Consider the following 5,008-nt stretch of genomic DNA (forward strand, 5'->3'; position numbering starts at 1 on the left):
CAGCTGCTGCCGGCGCGAGTGCCTGGGCTGGTAACGGGACAGACGCTCACAGAGCAGGCCGGACCGGTGGACCTGCTGACCTGCTGGTGGAGCTGTGCTCCCCTTCCTGGATGGACCGGTGGGACACACACTGGTACATCACATGCAGCTTTACACATGTTGGCAGTACTGGAGTTGGGGGGGGATGAGGGGGGATGAGGGGGGATGGCATCCCCCCTGAAATAAAAACGGTCCAAATCATCCCCCCTGTAAAACTGCCATCCCTCCTTTCCATCCCTTGTGTCATTTCATCAATGAATGTGGTTTTACTGCTATTTCAACTTTTAGAGTCATCACCAGAAAAATAACACCAGAAAAATAACTTATTTGACAATTTTCACCTGTTTCAAGTAAATTTTCACTTGAAATAAGTAGAAAAATCTGCCAGTGGGACAAGATTTATCTTTTCATTACAAGCAAAATAATCTTGTTCCACTGGCAGATTTTTCTACTTATTTTAAGTGAAAATCTACTTGAAACAGGTGAAAATTGTTGTTTTTTCCAGTGATGAGTCTTGTTTGAAGTGTAATGAGATATTTTAACTAGAAATAAGACAAATATTCTTGTTAAGATTGTGAGTTTTTGCAGGTATCCATGTTACTTATCCTGTGAAGGACAGAGTCATATTGATAAGTTCAGAAAAGTGTTTTTTATTGTTGTGTTTTGATGTATTTGATGTAAGCCCAGTGGATATTTAAAGCTTACAGAAGGCTGCATTTAACTGCTGCTATGTCATTCCTGCAGTATTTCTGCAGGTGTTTTGGTCACTGCTATTATTATAATAATATAGTAATATATATATTATTTGTAATCAGCACAAATTATCTGTCCCCATATGATAAAATCCACCATCCCCCTGATTGTTTTTTACAACTGGAGTACTGGATGTTGGAGGTCAGGTGATTTTCTCTGACAGGATTCAGCTCATTCCTGGAGGAAGCCTCACCTGCTCTCCTCACTTTCAAATCCAGATGAGCTGAACAATACAATGCTGCCCCCTGGTGGTAAACTGGTGTCATCCTCTTCACCTGCTCCCTCCTGCTGCCCCCAGACTACACAGCTCAAGACAGAGAGTATCTAAATGTAGATTTGGAGGGCGGGCGTTCTGCTATCAGGCACCATTACTATGGAACCAACTTCCAATCTGGGTTAAGGAGGCTGACACCACCTCCACCTTTAAAACTAAACTTAAAACCTTTCTGTTTAGTAAAGCCTATAGTTAGTGTTTAGTAAACCTCTAGCTGGTGTTGGTAAATCTCTAGGTAGTGTAAACTTTAGTGTGCCAGAGTCGCTCCTGTGGTTTCTTGTGCTAGCCCCCCCCCCCCCCCTCCTCCCTTTTCTCTCTTTTGTCCATGTTGCAGCATCCTTTGCCGGACACCGGAACCTGCAGTGTGGGAGTGAGAGGGGCAGGGTAACAGCCCGGGCAGGCGGGGGAGAAGGTTCGTCCCTCAAGACTCCTCTCCCTGGCCCTGCTCCTTTTCAACCTTTCCCCGACCCTGAACCTAACCTGGGACTTGCTGATTGGGCCGGAGCTTCGGGAGCTGCGTGCTGGCCTGCGGTCCCCACCCCTGGTCATCCCGTTGCTGCTTCCACCTGCCTGCTGTGCTGTTGACGTCCCCGACCCCCAGTCTGGCCCTCGGCAGGAGGGTCCCCCCCTATGATCCAGGTCCTGGTCCAGGTTTCTTCCTCCTAAAGGGGAGTTTTTCTTGCCACAGTTTGGCTTAAGGTTTTTCTCCCACTAGGGGAGTTTTTACCTGCCATTGTTTATATAATAACTGCTCGGGGGTTTATGTTCATGTTCTGGGTCTCTGGAAAGCGTCTAGAGACAACTTTTGTTGTATTGGACGCTATATAAATAAAATTGAATTGAATTGAAAACAGAAAATGTTAAAGCGGCACTATGTAACTTTGAGGAGCATGGTAGGAACCCTTCCACACTACTGGTAAAGCACTACCACTTTTGTCCAAAGGAGCTGCCAAACTCAACAAAAGCTGAAAGTTACATTGTGCTGCTTTAAATAAAATAAGTTAAAAGACAAAATAAAGGTAACAGTTAACAGTAACACCAATCAATAAAAGAGAATAAAATAAAAGATAAAAGAATAAAATGATAAAATAAAGTCAACTGTCTTGCTAGGTGTTAAAAGCCAAGGAGAAGAGGTGGGTTTTGACCAGGGATTTAAAAACAGACAGAGAGGATGATTCTGATTTGCTGAGGAAGGTTGTTCATAGTTCTGCAGCTGCAACAGTGAAGGCGCCGTCCCCTCTGAGCTTCCTCTCAGTTTCAGGCTCTCAGGAGCAGCTGATCTACTGTAGTACTGTAGTACTCTAGTACTGTAGTGCGCAGGATTTATACTAAAAGTGTACGTGCACCCAAAAGCCTAAAATGGCGTGCACAAAAAAAATCCTTATTTATAAAACCGTGTGCACGCACACCTGCACACAATGTTTGCTTTATAAATCACAGTCCAGCTGGAAGGTTGCGCAGCTGAATTCTCCTCATATCCCGCCCTCTACACGCCCACTTCATACCAAAAACGGGCAATGCAAACTACTCCATGACTGTATTTGCATATGAATGAACCTACTGAGCATGTGCAGCGCCACCTGCAGCCTGTTTCTGCTGCGTCAGGATGAATGAGACGTGTCGAGCCACGTGCCACTAAATTTCACAGAGACTGAGATGGAGATGTTGTGGATGAGGTGGAGGACAGGAAAACCACATTATTTGGTGGTCACAGTAAAAGTAAAAAAAGTATATAAATAGTATAAAATAAAGCGAGTGAGTGGCAGCACGTCGTTGCTGCGCTAAACGCTGTGAGTGCCACGGACAGATGGTGCAGAAAAAAAAAAAAAAAAAAGAAGTGGTGTGATTTGAAGGTGGAGGCCTAGAGGTACGGAGCCCCTAAAGGGACACAGATTTTTTTTTATATATATGAGTTTTACGTGCCAGCGTGAAACCTTTAAGGCTGATTTATGGTTCCGCGTTAGTCGTTTTAACGCGGAACCATAATTTAGGCTTTACGCGCGCGTAAAGGTTTCACGTGCCCGTAAAACTCATATATATATATAAAAAAAATCAGAGTCCCTTTAGGGGCTCCGTAGAGTTGCCTGGCACTCATTTGTTCTGTCCTCAGTCACTCTACGGTTGTCTCGGTGGGTGACGAGGAAGTTCCCGGCCCGGCGTGTCAACGCGGCTGCAGCAGCACCAGAGTCCTGACTGACGCTGAGCTTCAAACACAGAGGGACACGATCAGCGCTATTTTATTATATTATAAGTCTGATATGTGATGACATTAAGAGTATGACATGAATCTGGCTTCATTTCACCACCTCACCGCCTGCGTCGTCAGTTCCCCAGATCTTCAAAATGTTCCTGCGTGAGGGTCAGGGTTGGCGTAAAGATACACACATTTTTGGGTAATTTTTTTTTTTAAATCCCAACCTTTGCGTAGAAGGTGGCGTGTGCATCTTTCAAGCCCCGTTTTGTGCGCAAGCAAGTTTTATAAAGAGGCCCCTGATCTGGAAGGATGTTCCAGCGGCGCCACCAAAAACCATCACTTCAGTCTTTTTTCATTAAAATGTAAAAAGTGCAGAGACATCCAGGCCTTTGTCATCAAGACACTTAACTAGGGCAGTGATTGAGTAAGGTGCATCACAGGCCACTATGCACCTCAAATAAATGTTTACACTGAATTGGTGAAAAATACCAAAACAATCAGTTACTGTAAAACAATTATTTAATCAAACTTTTCAATAAAGAAAATGTGATTTTCTCAATGCAGTATGCATACATTTTCAATTCTATACAAAACCATGTGTAAAACTTTAGGTAAAACATTTACAAATATACAGGTAAAACTGAAGTGATACATTCTAGAAACCTTAAGGGCTGTCCAGTAGCAACTAGGAGAGAGGCAGGTACAGACGTGACGGCGTTAGAAGAGTAGAAACAGGTCTGAGGAAGCTACAAAAATAGAATTTCATGTATGTTTGGTGAAGCAACGCAGGTTAGAAAGCCTTCAAACAACCTGATCAAGTTTGAAAAGCAGAAAAAACTAAATCAGTAAAGGGCAAACTCATTCAAAACTGACAATTTAAAACAGAGAAAAAAAACTAATCCAGTTTCCTTTCACTGATATCTAAAAGCTAAATTCAAACATGCAGGAAAATGCACAATTTGTTGTTATATTTAAGCTACATGTAACAATTGAGGTGTCATGACATTAAATAAATAACTAAACATTCACTTAAGTTTAATTTTTTCGGAAATAAATATGATAAAATAATCAAGTAAGGTGAGAGAAGTGCTACGGCTTCATGAGTTACAGCAGGTTAATCGCTTCAGGAGGGCTGTATGGCTTATTCAGTTAGGAAGGCAGTTCAGTAGGTTACACAGTCCGGACCTCACACTAATTTAGATGGGAAAAGAAATGATTAATTTTTCCAAAAATGAGTTGGTGGTCTAAAAAAAAAAAAAAAGATTCATTGCTTTAAAGCCTATTGTACGGAAGAGTATTAGGGCCATGCAGGAGAAAAAATATTTGAGAGGGGAAGATTTTTTTTTTTATTGTGCACTTCGAGAAAGAAGTTGAAATGTGGAGAGAAAAAAGTAAAAATGTTGAGATTAATGTTGAAATAAAATTTCAAGAATAAAGTTGAAATTTTGGAATAAATTTGAAATTTCGCCTCAATATTTCAACTTTATTCTCGACATTTTGACTTTTTTTCTCAACATTTTGACTTTTTTCTCGAAATTGTACTTCAACATTAATCTCGACATTTGGAATTTTTTCTCGACATTTCAACTTTTTTCTCGACATTACGACTTTTTTCTCGAAGTGCGAAGAAAAAATTCGAAATGTCGAGAATAATGTTGAAATACAATTCAACTTTATTCACAAAATTTTGACTTTTTTCCTCAACATTTCGACTTTTTTCTCGAAATTGTACTTCAACATTAATCTCC

This window comes from Cololabis saira, chromosome 8 (assembly GCF_033807715.1).
Source record: "Cololabis saira isolate AMF1-May2022 chromosome 8, fColSai1.1, whole genome shotgun sequence".
NCBI classification, from domain to species: domain Eukaryota; kingdom Metazoa; phylum Chordata; class Actinopteri; order Beloniformes; family Belonidae; genus Cololabis; species Cololabis saira.